Here is a 15,652-nt window from a genome sequence, read left to right as displayed (position 1 = left end):
ATTAAAATTTTAGAACCTTGCAGATGCCTAGAGTTATAAGAAATTACCCTACTTAAATATATGGTAGCACAGTTCTATACTACTAGAAGATGCTGAATAAATATTTGTTAAGAAACAAGTAGATGGTATGCCAGTTTGTTCAAAATCTTTTATACTAGGTAACATTTATAACATTCCAGTATAACCCAATATATGCCTTCCTTATGTGTGGAATTTATAATTAGATTGACAGATAACCAAAAAGATACACATGAATAGAAAAAGAGACTCAGGGAGGCAGCCAAAGACATGTCAGCCAGTGAGAAAAGCAAAGGAAAACACAGACAGCCAATCGGATAAACTGTTAATAGGAGCACTGCCAAGATTTCCATATGAGCAGTATGATAACACTATATATAGACATATACTAAGCATTTTAATAGCCAAATTTCACTAGCAACTGAAAACAGTAGATACTAGACAACAGTGTGCTCATTATTATTTTCCCTGGAGCCAAACACACATATAAAAAATGCTATCCATTGGAACAAAGCCAAGAAGGAAAAATTTTAATAAGCCTAATATATTCTGAGTAAGTGATACTGTTCCTAGGGTAATTAGCATCTAAGAACATCTGTTATCTCACTAGGGAAAAACAAAATCTAACATCTGCTGATGCTCTAAAACATTTCTAAATCTCCAAATGACACCTCTGTACTACAAAGAAATAATACAGTGCAAGGTAATTGCAGCTACATAGCTAAATGGAGCTTGGAGAGGCAGGCAGGCGTCTTATCAGACATTGCTATTAGACATTAATTTGCTATTAGTGAGTGCACACTTGGCAGCTGGGCTACATACCTGTCAACAGAAAATTGAATCCTAAATCCCCACTCTATATATGATGTAAGAGGTTTAAAAACACAGGAAGACCACAGGAATGTTTCCATTTTGCATGTCCTTAACTTGTATAATCTACCTTTTGATCTCTTATTATATGAAATACAGTGAGATGGAGTACTGAGGCCTTGTACCTCAGAGATACAAGAAAATGCCTCCTGTCCCAATAAAAGAAAGGTAGTTATTCAGGTAAAACCTGTTTTCAGTCCCCCAGTTATGTGACATGTAGTTTAGGACAAGAAAAGCTTTCTCTATAGAAGTTCAGTCCTGTAGGTAAAACTGCTCATTATCTCCCAATATGTATTTTCATATGGGCACTTGGCTGTATAAGAGATCAGAGATTATATGGTGAGAAAACAAACACAGATCATGTGCTGATAACGTTCAGGAAAAAGGAAGGGAAGAAAAAAACAGAAGTGAAGACAAAATCAGACTAAATTGCTAGGCATAGGTGCATTGGAAAAGATTCAAAACATTTTCTAAACAGAGTTCAATGTGTTTTATAAAATGATAAATATGAAAATCAGACAAAGGAATACTCAACATATTAAAATGTAAATTACAAGGAAATTTTCCAAAAGTACAGAATTGATTTTATGGATACAGAAACACATCCTATATCAGGACCTCTTCACTGTGAAATGTATCCAAGTTACCTTACTGTATTTGTCAGACCAAGAAAAAACTCGTTGGGTTGGCAGTCAGTTCAATTGAATCATTTCCATGTAGCTAACTATCAGTCTGACCTCAGTGTTCTTTACCACAATACCCAACATAAAATAATAGTAGAAAAAATAATGACACATGCCTCAAAGACATACACTATGATCCAATAATCATCTGCCCATATTTCTGAACAAGCAAAACCAAGGAATATTGTTATGAGCTCATTTTGATAAAATAACTTAAGAAATAATTTTTGCCAACAGAAAATTATAGAAAAGTGATCAGAATAAACATTGACTTCAATTCAAAATATATGGAGAGATAGGTTTATAGAAATCTTTATGTGTTACACATCCTGAGAATGTAATAATTTAACAAAATGGACAAGAGAAGAAAAAGAAAGTTGGAAATTTTTTTAATGTGAAGTTACTTTTCTCTTACAGCTAGTTAAAAAACTATATAACTTAAACATGATCAGTTGGTTCCTGGCTGGTGTGGATCTGTGGATTGAGTGCCAGCTGGTGGCCAGTTTGATTCCCAGTCAGGTCACATGCCTGGGTTGCAGGCCAGGTCCCCAGTAGGGAGCATGCGAGAGGCCACCACAAGTTCACGTTTCTCTCCTTCTCTTTCTCCTTCCCTTCCCCTCTGTCTAAAAAAAATTAATTGAAAATATTTAAACAAATGTAAAAGAAAAAAATTAGCCAGTAGCTAAATAAAATGAAAGAAGAATCATGAGAAATAACTAAGCTCAACTTTATAAAAATACATTTTAAAATCTGGATAAAGTGATTATATTCTAGATAATATAATTTGTTAAATGTTACCAGAAACAAGAGGATATCTAAACCATTCAATTTACATGGAAAATACAAAGAATGCTACCTTGACAATAGCACCTCATGGATATAAAAGTAATTCTAAAGATGATGCCAAAGTTCTTTGAACTATTCTGAAGCAGTAGTTTACAAACTGTAGTGTATATAAAAATCATCTGCAGAGCTTGATGAAACAGACTGGATACCCCAATCCCAGAGATTCTGATTCAGCATGTCTGGGATAAGGCCATGGATTTGTATTTTGACCAAGTTTCTAAATCAGTGGTTCATAACAGGTGGAGCTTCTGCCCACCAGAGGACATTTGTCAATGTTTGGAGATTTTCTGTTGTTGTAGCGACAGTGCGAAAGGGTGCTAATGGCATCTGTAGGCTGCCAGGGACACCGCTGAACATCCTGTCACACACAGAGCGGTCCCTAAAACAAAGAATGAGCTGGCCCTGAACACCAATAGTGTTGAAATTGTAGCTGCTGCTTATTCTTCTGGTCTCTATTTTATACTTGAAGTAGTCCTCTTCTAGAGCAACAAAGAAAAACATTTTCTTGAAAGAATCAGATGGCCAATATTTTAGGAGTTGTGGGTGACATATAGTCTCTGCCGCACATTCTTTGTTTATTTTTACAATCCTTTAAAAACATAAATACTATTCTTAGCTTATAGACTGTACCAAAACAGATCCTTCCATAAATACCAGGAATACAAATTTGTGGTAGAATACAAATGCAAAGAATAAAAATTCTTCCACAACATGATAATATATATCTCTCTTATTGTGGCAGGTCACTAATATTAAAGACAATAAAAGCCTCTTCACTATCACTAATTTTGTTTCATACTTTCTGGTGATGATACCCAATATAATTATCCAAAATAAATTATTGATTTAAAGATTGTCTAGCAGAAATATAGTAAAAACAAGCTGGATGGTCACCATATCTATTTTTCTTACATTTTTTTGTGTACACATCAGCTACATTTCCCAATAGGTAAGTCCAAATAATTGAGTTCTGTAAAACAGAACATGAATGGATATAAGGTGTATCAGTTCCAAGTCTGTCTAATAAAAACGTTCCAAGTCACTGTGGTTCTTGCTCCCACATCTGCCTGCTGGATACAGAAAATCCAGTGTAGAATTCTGAGGCTCAAGAAGAGGAGTTGGCAAACTATGGCTTATGGGCCAGATCCAACCCCCACCTGCTTTATTGAACAGCTATGTTTATTCATTTATGTGTTGTCTGTGGCTGCTTTCAAGCTACAACTGTTGAGTAGTTGCAATAGAGACAGTATGGTCAGCAGCCCAAAATATTCACTGTCTGGCCCTGTACTGTAAAAAGGTTTTGACAATCCCTACCTTAAGATGATGGAAATATAAAACAGAAGGGTATATCCTGAACAGCTCCTTGAGTAGAGCCACCTACCCTATCATACTATATTGCTGTATACTGTAAAATAAAATGTAAGCCATTGAGATTTAGTGTTTATTTTAGAAGCCAGCTAGCATTGACTACATTGGGAAGGTCAAGTTATGAGAAGATATGATTGGTTATTTATAATATACAAGAGAGCCGATTGAAAATTTGTGAAAATGAGAAGAAAATATATAAAGGCAGCTGGGTAGAAAATTAATTAAAAAAATCAGTAATATCCATGTATGTAAATAATCACCCATAATGGTTAAAAAAGAGCTTCATAACATTGCAACAAAAGTAAAAATAATTACATTAAATGTAACCTGAAATTTGGAAGGTCTATTTAAATAAAACATTACTTGGAGATGCCAAAAGGAATTGGGACATAGATCTTGATTAAAATGTTTAAATTGTAAAAGTCATTTTTCATGTTTCTCACTGTCTCTGACCAGGTTTTTATTCAAAATTAGCTGTCCAAAGTGATTTGATCTTTATGGAATAAACAAATTTATGTTGCAGGCTTTCCTTCTATGGTGGGTTTCTTTTCTGTGGGCTTCTCAGCTGCAGTTTCTTGGTAACTGTAACCTTTTTTCCTACCAAAGGCTTCTGCTTTGTACATTCTACAGCCTTCTTTCCTTCCTTCCCTCCCACAGGCTTCTTGCTTGGAACCCCATCTCTGTGATTCAGCTTCTAGTGCTGCTGCTGCTTTATCCACTCGGATCTTGTGGTTCCAGCCCGGTGAAGACTGGTGTTCTGGCACATGACCTTTGCATATGGGTTTAGCTTCAACATGATTCTCAGAGTTTTACATGGATTATTCTTCAGAACTCCATGATGAATCTAACTGTGTGGTGCTTTCTGGGAGGGCTCTTTGAATCTCTGGGCTTTTCTCAAGATCCTGCCAAGGTCTGTACTGAGTGTCATGTGCACACGGAGGTTGTAGTTACTCTGGAGGGAGGCAGCTCTATAACAAAGGCCACACAGATCATCTAAGTTGCAAAAGCACTTTCAGTCCAAATGCAGACATGGCCCACATGCCCACCAGGAGCAAGTTTCAGAATGCTCACCTTGCTTACACTAACCAGAGTAATTCCAGGGATGTTTCTGAAGGCTTTGATAGTACTTTTGTCCTCGTTAGATAGATGGTACCAGGTCCAACGTGCTGGGTATGATGACAGTTTCTCATTTTGCTCTTGCCAGCTCTCATTCACTGAGAGGCATAGATCTTTGTGGTATCATTCCAGTCCTTAAATTTCTTAAGAAGCAAAACAGCCTTCTTGATTTTCCTATAGCTTTCAACTTTATCTTCAGCCACCAAAGGGTATTCAGGAACTTCCTCAGTACGATGACCTTTAGACATGACCAGTGCTGGTTTGGCCAGGGCAGCCGAGCAGAGCAGATGGCGTATCGCTTCTGTGTTGAGTTCACTCGGTGTTACCAACAGCACCATGGTGCAAACATGTGGCCCCCAGAATGCATTTCCAAAAGTACCCTGGCTGGAAGGATGAGTCCCATAATGGTGCTGATGACCTGCCAATTCACTGACAACAAAGGGCTGTCTATTGCTTTGCGCAAGTTGGCGAGAACATAGTTCACAATATCTTATCGAATGGGAGCCTAGAACACAGAATGAAAAGTGAGACTTTTGCCAGATGATTCTTCCTTTTCGAAGTACACCGTTTATCAGTGGAGGAGCATATTCGATGGCATGGGGAGAAAGAGGCCACACCCCTCTCGACTTGGAGGTTCCCACACTAAAAGGCCGAAGATGTCAGTTTCTAGTAAGTCAATCCAGAACTTTAACTTCTTACCAATTAAAGGAGTCATAGGATATTTCCCCCCAATTAGACAAGCTTATTTTGTACTGATAGAGAAAAGGCAACGTGCAGAGGGAATTAGCCTGACACCTTACACCAGATGCATCGATGACATTAAAATGAAAAAAGAAAACATAAAAGTACTAGAAGAAACCATAAAAAAGTCTTTTAATAATTTTGGAATGTGAAAGACCTTCCCAGGTATGATGCCAAACTCAAAATCCATTATAAGAAAAAAGAAAAGATTGAAAATTTCAACTCTAGAAACTTGACCAATATCTGTCTCTTTCATATATACAAGTAGAGATAGTACACACACACACTGATCATACACATACACACATGTGTGTTGGTGGATACTATAAGCACTGTCAAAGAAAAAGAACAAATTAGAAATATACTAGCAATAGGTATCACAAAGGCTCATTTTCTTAATATAGGAAAAGTTCCTTGAAATGTAGTAAAAACTAATATTTTACAAGGGAATCAAATGTACAAGCATGTCAAAAGATGTTTAATCCCATTTATAATAAAATATAAAAAAGAAGCATAAAATATTCTTTTACCAATTGGCTTGCCAAAAAAAAAGCATTGAAAGCACAAAATGTTATAGGGGTTATCAATAAAGAATACTCATCTTGGCTGCTATCACTCAATAGGTCCAGTGCTGGCCTCCAAACCAAAGGGTGACCAGTTCGATTCCCAGTCAGGGCACATGCCTAGGTTGTGGGTCAGGTCCCCAGTTGGGGATGTGCAAGAGGTGACAATTCCCAGAGGTGACAATTTGCAAATATCTATTATATTAAAACTTACTTTCCATTTTTAGGAACTGATCTTAGCAATATATTTTACATGTGCAGAAGTATCATTTTTAATATCAAAATATTGGAAACAATCAAAATGCCCATCAAGAAAAGGATGATTAAATAAACTGGGGTATATACGTATAATAAAATGTTATGTAGCAGCTATAAAAATGATGAAGAGGGTCTTTGCGTATAGATAGACGAATAGATATACACAAACCCAAAGACATTTCTATGTGCAATAAAAACATGTTAAAGAATAAAATCTGTCATTTGTTACATCTTTATGGAAAAAAGGAAGGAGATGTGTGTATGTCTGCGTGTACACTGTCTGTGTACACTTTCTGCGTGTACACTGACTAGCTCTGGAAGGGTACAGGAGAAAGCAGAACCTGGATCTGTCTCCAAGAGGGCAACTAGGTGGCTGGAGAAATATTTCACTGGACGTTCTTTTGAACATTTAAATTTTTGCTTTAAAAATGCTAAATATATGTCTGTATAGAGTTTATATATGATACATAGATATATTTAACAAATAGCTATATATTTTAAATAGCTATAATATATTTAAAAATGGATATATTTTAACATAGATTTATAGATACATGAAAAACTGTTTTGCTTTACCTATGACTCATTGGTATGTAAATAAATAAACAGGTTTGCTTTTTATAATTTGGGATTTAGAGAAAAAGAATTTGATTTATTTCTAAAAGGAAGTATAACTACGAATAGGCAAAGGAAAGAGCCTCTGCAAAACTGAGAGTAAAAGACAAAAATACGAAAAGAAAAAACCTAACTTAACAACTTTTATATCATCTATCTTTCTAGACTTTATAATACACAACAGTTGTGACTAACAGGACGATTGGAGCTAATCATACCAAGACCCTTCAAACATCAGTAGTATCTTAAAAAATGATAAATAAGAGAGTCATAATAAGACATCATCCCAAATAGTTAATGTTTTCTTCCAAAGTTCAAACATTGCAGAAAAATTCATCAGTAAATCTAGAATCCACAGACTCTGCAACTAGGCGTTACATAACTTCCCCTCAACTACTCTGATCACAACATCCCCTACTTGGAAATTTCAGGAATGCTGTTGTTAAGATAACTTCAAACCCATTATTTTAAATATGCCTTTCAGCCGTTGATCAATATGGTTTCATGGCTTTGGTTGTCAGGCTGGAAAATGAGATAAAGAACTCAATGATGCATAAAAGTGTCTTGTTCTCAGTTTGTGGTTATTAAACTCTGAGGGTTCCATGAGTCGGATCTGCTCTGAGGCACACAATTCAAATAACCATTCTTCCAGCATCAGAGAAATACAAACACACAAACAAACCAGATTTTGCCCCAAACTGTGGAAAGATACTATCTTGAAATGGACAGGCTTGTAATTGTTCTTCCAAGTTTAATAATTTAAACAGTACTCTCACTGACCACAATTTTTGTTTGTTAACACAAATTAAAAAGCTTATTGACTAATGTAATAGGTCCTTTAGACTGTGATGCTGTTCACTAATTCCTTTTGAACAAGATTCTCACACTAGCTGTTAATTGGCAATTAATAGTAGAAGCTATGTAATCTCTGTTCTGCTCTCTGCAGATTTGTAATTGCTTAAAAATTTTGTAATTCAACATAGTTAATTCTACACCATGGGTTTGTATATTCTTAATGTTCTTGTTATCAAAAATAACATCTAGCAGTTTTAAAAATGGATATGAGTTATGATGCGTGTCTCTAGTTGACGGAGAACTGGGGAGAAATTCTGGTGCCCACGATATGCAAAGCAGACAAGCAGCAACCCTTGCAAAATGGTACCCTGGTGAGCTTCATTTACTTCTGCTCAGGTGGGCACCACGTCAAATTACTTAATATCAAGAAAATCAGTCTCTCGGTAATTACTATTTCTTCTCATTATTTACAGTGACACAATCCCGGTAACTTAATTTTTACCTTTATTTGTCTTAAGAAGAATTGAAAGTAATATATGTTTTACAGATTTAAAAATATAGCAAAATAAAATAAATAGCCCTGGCTGTTGTAGCTCAGTGGATTGAGCGCAGGCCTGCGAATCAGACAATCAAGGTTCGATTCCCAGTCAGGGCACATACATGGGTTGCAGGCCGGTTCCCTGCAGGCCAATTCCCAGCAGGGGACACACAAAAGGCAACCATACATTGATGTTTCTCTCTCTCTCTCCTTCCCTTCCCCTCTAAAGATAAATAAATTAAATTTAAAAATAAATAAATAAATAAAGGTGAGAAAGCTGAGGTGAAAGAAAATGAGGAAAGGATAACAAATGAAATACAAAAGGAGGTTAGTATGTGCAATACATTGTGTGCCCTAAAACCTGAGGACTCAAGCTAAATTGAGAGGTAAACATTTTAGAAAACTGACAGTTTGAAAAGCCAAATATATACATGGCATAAAGAAAAATCACACACTTTAAAAATGAAAGTAAAGAGAGATTTCTTCTGTGGATTGTTTTTGAGAATGAAACTCTAATATGATGACACCCTTATAATAAGTACAATGACAAGTTCTTTTCCACAGGTTTTTTCTTACAATGTTTCTAGATATAGGCATGTGACATCATTTCAAATTACAATTCAATAAAAACAATGCTGCAGCAAATGTAACCAGAGACATTGAAATTAAGAATAATCTGACAACAACCAGAGGGGAGGTGAGAGAGGATCATGGGAAGGAAGAGGGGAAGGGTTTTCAGGAACAACTATAAAGGACACATGGACAAAACCAAGGCGGGGTGAAAGCAAGGGAGGGAGATGGGAACAGCTGGAGTGGTAGGGGGAGTGGTGGGAGGTCAATGTAGACAACTGTAATTGAACAACAATAAAGTAATTTTTTTAAAAAGCTAGACAAAAAAATGCAGCAATGGGAAGAAGAGCCATCTCTTAATAAGTATCTATGTTACTCTCTGATAGCCTAGTTTAATGATAGAATCTATGATTTTCAATAAAGACAGGATTATATAAAATGATTAATCTCCTCATATGTGATGTTATCAAAAGGAATTCATGTGACATTTATATGCTTTAAAGGCATGGAAAGTTCATGCTGGGGCATTATATAATGCAGATCAATGGACCAAATGTGTATAATTTCCTTTGTGGTTGGTGCCTAGGCTCAGAATCAGTCCACGTGCACTCTGGTTCCTGGATGGCCCAGAATAGATGGTCCTGGGAAAATGAGGGTTATTCTGAAAGTAATGCAGTACAACTTCCCAGGGTTGATCAAAATAAAGCTGGTCTATGTTAAGTCATGGTTTAGTAATGGATATAGAGGGTTGGACTTTGAAACAATATTTATCCTGAAAAGTACTCCCTGGTAGCTTGCCATTGGTTATTTGCCTTCTTCCATAAGGTTGTTTGCACCTTCTTTTAAGAGATAAAATGAAGCATGTTCAGCTGTTCTTCCCATCTCAGGAAATAACATATGTCTGTCTTTGCAAAATAAATTGATGAACTAAAAACCAAAGCAGACTTCCTCATTTTTTCCTACATTATCCATTTCTTCTCTATCTCCCCAAAGCAGCTCTTAGTCTTCTCATGAGTTTCTTTGTCTCTACTTCAATGTTTCACAATTATAATATAGCTTGCACTGAATTTTCTCATTCTTTTTTTAATTTCTGAGCCCCAGATCAGAAATGCTGGATTTTGCTGGGAGGATAAAAAAAAATTTCTTCATTCTAGCCTCATTAGTTGGTAAATATATCAAATTAACGTGTAACCTAGGGCAAAAATCAAATATCTATCATAACACCTGATACTTGAAGGCATTCAATATTTTAAGAGCTCAGGACTGGTAGAATATATTAACTAGATATTAAATGTATCAATATGGGTAAAACTTTAAAACAATATGAGTGATAAAAACAAACTTTAAAAGGAGATATAAACATGATGAGATTTATTGAACTCTTAAAACATACACTTAGTGTACATTGTTTATGGACACACATATACATAAAAATGTAAGAAAACATGCCTAGATATTAAACACACAAACTTTAAGAGTAGTTAATGTGACTAGGAAAAGGGGGGGAAATAATAGAGCTTTGACTGTGTTTGTAACATTTTCTGCCTTTACAAAAAGGCTATCTGAAAAATATAGCAAAAGGTTAGTTCTGTTAACTGTGGGTGGAGAGAATATGGTTAACATTTAAAGTTGTTTACATAAGTAAAAGTAAAAATAATATTAAATGAAAAAGTAAAGAGCATTGCTATTTGTGCATAGTTTCAGACTAGTCCTTCACAAATAATATTCAAATATTAAATTATGTATTTTGTCTCTTGGATCATCTTGCTCTATATTGGTCTTATAATTTTCACAGCCTGAGAAGAGCATCTAGAAATTAGCATATTATCTCTTGCAGTGTTTGTGTGTGAATATAATGAAAGAGAACTAGATTTATCCATATATTTGACTGATTAACCACCAAAGAGGAAATATAATCTTAATTTTTTTTACCAGTTATTTTTTAAGTATTTCTTGCCACTGCATACAATTAGTTGTAACATACCCAGTGGTACTATAACAGAACCTGGAGAAAAGTACAGGTCAAGTAGGGAATTATAATGAAATACCTGAATGAAGGAAAAAGGAATGTGTCTGCCACACAAAGCCAGGAGACTTTGAAAACAAGCAAGTTGTTGTGCTCACATTTTCCCTACATACCCCATCTAGTCTCAACAAGCAGGCAGTACATACTTTCATCAGACTTTTCCCATTGACTCATGAATAATCTCTATTTTCATCATACTCTGCATTTTCTAAGAGACACTCACATGAGTGAACTGTTTTCCTTGAGAGAAAATTGAGAGAGGAAGGAATCAGGTCATGGAAGAAGGGGAAGAGGGTAGGGATGGTATTACCAATAAACAGTTCAGGGAATGAGTTACTGACTTGTGCAGTGTTGATGAATAAATCCAAGTGTTCCCATAAATAGAACATATTTTTAAAACAGGAAGAGCTAAATGCAATTTCTAAAGACTTAAAAATGCAGACACTTTTTAAAGACATCATTTTCCTTGGGTGGATAATTGGTGGATAATTATTTTGGGATCCAGCAAGATGCATGCTTACTATTACACAATAACTTTTATTTACCCAACACTGTGGCAAGTGTATTCTTGCTCATCTACACAATAACTTCAGGTGAGTTTTTTAATGTGCAAATTTATTGTCTAAGTCCCTATGCCTACAAGGTCACATTGGGCAGCAAAGGCTTTGATAACACAAAATACACACTAGCCTGTAAGATCAGTCCCCATTCAAATACTCTTCCCAGCTCACAAAATAGCAGCAGCACATAGAATTATAAAATGTTTCATATTAGACAAAATACACTCATTTACATAACTGTATTTCAAGATAAAGTCCTAATATTACTTGTTTATTAAATATTATGAACTTACATTCTTCTTTTAAATCAGTTCACTTTTTCCCATTTCTAACATTGCTTAATAATGAGCATCCTCTGGTCCAGTATTATAATTTTTATTTTTTATTTATTTTTAATATATTTTATTGATTATGCCATTACAGTTGTTCTATTCCCCCTTCATTCCCCTCCACCCTGCACACCCCCTCCCCTACCACTCCCCCCTTTAGTTTATGACCACATGATTCAAGTTCTTTAGATTCTATATCTCCCCTACTATTTTTGCCCTCCCCCTATCTATTTTCTACTTACCATCTATGCTACTTATTTTCTGTACCTTCTCCCCCCTTCTCCTCCTCCCACTCCCCTGTTGCTAACCCTCCATGTGATCTTCATTTCTATGGTTCTGCTCCTGATCTAGCTATCCTCTTAGTTTGCTTTTGTTTTAGGTGTGGTTGTTAATAACTGTGAGTTTGCTGTCCTTTCACTGTTCATCTTTTTTTATCTTCTTTTTCTTAGGTAAGTCCCTTTAACATTTCATATAATAAGGGCTTGGTGATGATGAACTCCTTGAATTTGATCTTATCTGAGAAGCACTTTATCTGCCCTTCCATTCTAAATGAAAGCTTTGCTGGATAGAGCAATCTTGGTTGTAGGTCTTTGGATTTCATGACTGAGAACACTTCTTTCCAGCCCTTTCTTGCCTGTAAGGTCTCTTTTGAGAAATCAGCTGACAGTCTGATGGGAACTCCTTTATAGGTGACTGTCCTCTTAGCTCTTGCTGCTTCTAGAATTCTCTCATTTTAATCTTGGCTAATGTAATTATGATGTGCCTTGGTGTGTTCCTTCTTGGGTCCAATTTCTTTGGGACTCTCTGAGCTTCTTGGATATCCTGGAAGTCTATTTCCTTTGCCAGATTGGGGAAATTCTCCTTTATTATTTGTTCAAATAAGTTTTCCACTGGTGGCTGTTCCTCTTCCCCTTCTGGTACCCCTATAATTCTGATGTTGGAACATTTAAAGATGTCCTGTGTTAGGTTAGGTTAGGGTTAGGTTAGGCCGGAATTAGATAAAATTAGCAGGGAGGACGAGGCAGGCACCAGACTGTCTCAGCAAGGGAGATAGAAAAGTAAAAAAAAGTACAACCCGTCCTTGTATGACCTTGTCTTTGCATGGCCTTGTCTTTGCAGAAAAGTATCCATTGTAGGAAGCAGAGATGTGTGTGTGTCCTCTCAAAATAGCCAATTGCTAACAGCTACGTCTGCTTCTGTATTTGCTGCTTGCTTGCTTGTTTGCTCACCCCAATAAAAACCCCAGGCTGTAAGCGCCAGGCGCGACTCTCATCTGCAGCCATTTTGGCACCCGTGTCTCTGGAGGCACCCCGAGAGTTCGCCCCTGCGCAGGTAAAACTTTGAAACTTTGGCCAATAAAGTTCCATCTTAAACTCCTGAAAGCTTCTGACATTTGCTCGCATTGGGGTATGTTACATCCTGGAGGTTCCTAAGCCTCTCCTCATTTTTTTGAATTCTTGTTTCTTCATTCTTTTCTGTTTGGTAATTTTTTTCCTCTTCTGATCCACTCCATTGATTCGAGTCCCAGTTTCCTTTCCATTACTATTGGTTTCCTTTGCATTTCCATTCATTTCAATTAGTTTAGCCTTCATATGTTCCCCTAATTTGTGACTAAAATCAACCAGTTCTGTGAGCATCCTGATCACCAGTGTTTTGAACTGTGCATCTGAAAGTTTAGCTATTTCTTCATCACTTAGAATTATCGGCTCTGGGGCTCTGAGTTGTTCTTGAGCCATGTTTTGATCTGTTTGTGCCTGTTAGGTATGAGGAGTGGAGCCTTAGCTGTTCACCAGAACAGGGCCACCCAGGTCACTGGTTTGTGACCCTGTATGTGGGGGCAGGTCAGAGAGAGGCTGCCCAGGTGGCTGGTTTGTGACGCAATAGGTGGGGGCGGGGTCAGAGAGGGACAATGGTGGTCCCCTCTGCCACTTTCTGCCACTGGGGCCTGCATGGTATGTCTCACCGCTCCCTCCTTCACCAATTTATCTCTGTACAAATGTGTGACCATGGTCAGCCCTCAGTGGGTCCGCCCCCTTCTCCACACCTGGGATCCGCCTATGGCTGCTGGTGCACCTGGGTTGCACACTCGGGTCGGTCCAGTGAATCTTTCCTGCCCAATCCTGCTCTGCTGCTGGCTCTTCCCCTCAGAGCCAGTTTGGCTGAAGGGTTCGTTGTTGTCAGACGTCCGTGAAGTTCAATTTTCTGTGGTTTAGGCTGTGTTTTTGTTGCTAAAACTTTGTTGTTTTTAAACTTGGTTGTGGGAGGAGGTACAGTGCTTCCACCTATGCCTCCATCTTGGCAGAAGTCCTCTATCATAATTTTTAAATGACTAAACTGATGGCAAATGGCAGTCTTTTTCAATTTGTCTCCTATCCATAGAACAGCACACCAAGAACCTGAAGAAATCCAGGTCTAACTGAATTCCAAGTTTATGCTTCCAACATGCAGTCTGACTCTCCAAGAGAAAATAATAAGAGCCACCATATGAGGCACAAGGGTAGGGGGCCCTAAAGGGAGAGTGAAAAAGACAGCAAAAGACTTGGTGAATGTGAAATGAAAATTATGAGAGCTACTAACATACACAAGACCTTTGAAGCCAGGAACACCTGTTCACCATGGTAGCAAGAATTACTACAAGTATGCCACTTTTTCCTAAAGGGACTGGAAAACAATTTGAGAGATTGAGTTCTGATATTGTTTCAGTTCATCTTCACCCTTTGCATCTGATCTATTTCTGTTGGTGATACTGAGCTAAGTCCATTACAGTGCATTGTTTTGGCTCAATAACCTGTAAGTGCTTCCTAAGAAATACATGCATTCTACATTAGCATTCTAAGGGCATAGCATTCTACATTACACCACTGCACTCTTCTAAACTTGAGCAATGATAATTTGATCCAGGCACTCAGGGTGCTCACACAGATAAACAAGGCTCACTAAATTTTCATATGCCTCAATCACTATGTAGTCTAAAAAAATCCATTGTGAAGAGGAGAAAAATAAGCTACTGCAGATAAGGTACAGTTTGATGGCATTTATTCTGAAAGCGCCATAGTGCTAAATAGTGAAAGATCCGGACAAATTTGACTTTTTCAGTCAGGACAAATCAAAAACATTATTATCCTCCACAAAAGAATTCATTGATTTACCTTCCATGTTGTTGTGATGACAGCAACAGAGAATGCACAAAAACAAAATCCACTAATGTTTGAAAAGAAGTGAAATCATTCCCAGGTTACTTTAAAAAAAGTAAGGGCATATATTTGCAGGGCATGTTAAAGGAAAACAAAGTTGCCTTAGAAATGAACAAATATTGCACTGACAATGAACTTGGAGCATTTGCAGAAGCAGTGACTAAAACTCAGTCCCAAAACAAGCACCATTTCAGAAGAGTGTTGGGTTCATAGAGGAGAATCAATTGGACCAGGACAAAAAAATGTTTTAGACTAGAACAAAAATAATACCATTGCTCTCACTGGCTGATGATGTTTACCAATTTCTCAATGAAGAAAAATTCAGTTGAGAGCAGTACCCAGTACATACAGTACCATTAAGACTACTCAGTCTACATTTAACAAAATATGTCATTGTATAGGGTCTTCATTTCAGAGTGAGACTTATTCAATTCCAAATTGAATAATAGCCACAATTATTAAAGCACTTAGTATATGCTAAGCAGTTTTCTAAATGTTTTATATACATAATTTATTCATCACAATAATCTTTTGCTGTAGGCAATATTATTTTTCTGAGTTT

General features: G+C 36.8%; 1 protein-coding gene and 1 pseudogene across 1 annotated transcript in view; both read right to left on the bottom strand.

Moving 5' to 3' along the window:
- ARHGAP24 (Rho GTPase activating protein 24) overlaps positions 1 to 15,652 on the bottom strand; it is a 513,936-nt gene that overhangs the window by 370,863 nt on the left and 127,421 nt on the right. The gene's annotated exons all lie outside the window — the stretch shown is intronic.
- LOC119034980 (60S ribosomal protein L4-like) lies at positions 4,298 to 15,052 on the bottom strand (annotated as a pseudogene).

This window comes from Artibeus jamaicensis, unplaced genomic scaffold (genome assembly GCF_021234435.1).
Source record: "Artibeus jamaicensis isolate MK-2021 breed Jamaican fruit bat unplaced genomic scaffold, CSHL_Jam_final contig_452, whole genome shotgun sequence".
Classification (NCBI taxonomy): Eukaryota; Metazoa; Chordata; class Mammalia; order Chiroptera; family Phyllostomidae; genus Artibeus; species Artibeus jamaicensis.
The sequence above is the reverse complement of the archived record's forward strand: the minus strand, read 5'-3'. Positions and strand labels throughout refer to the sequence as shown.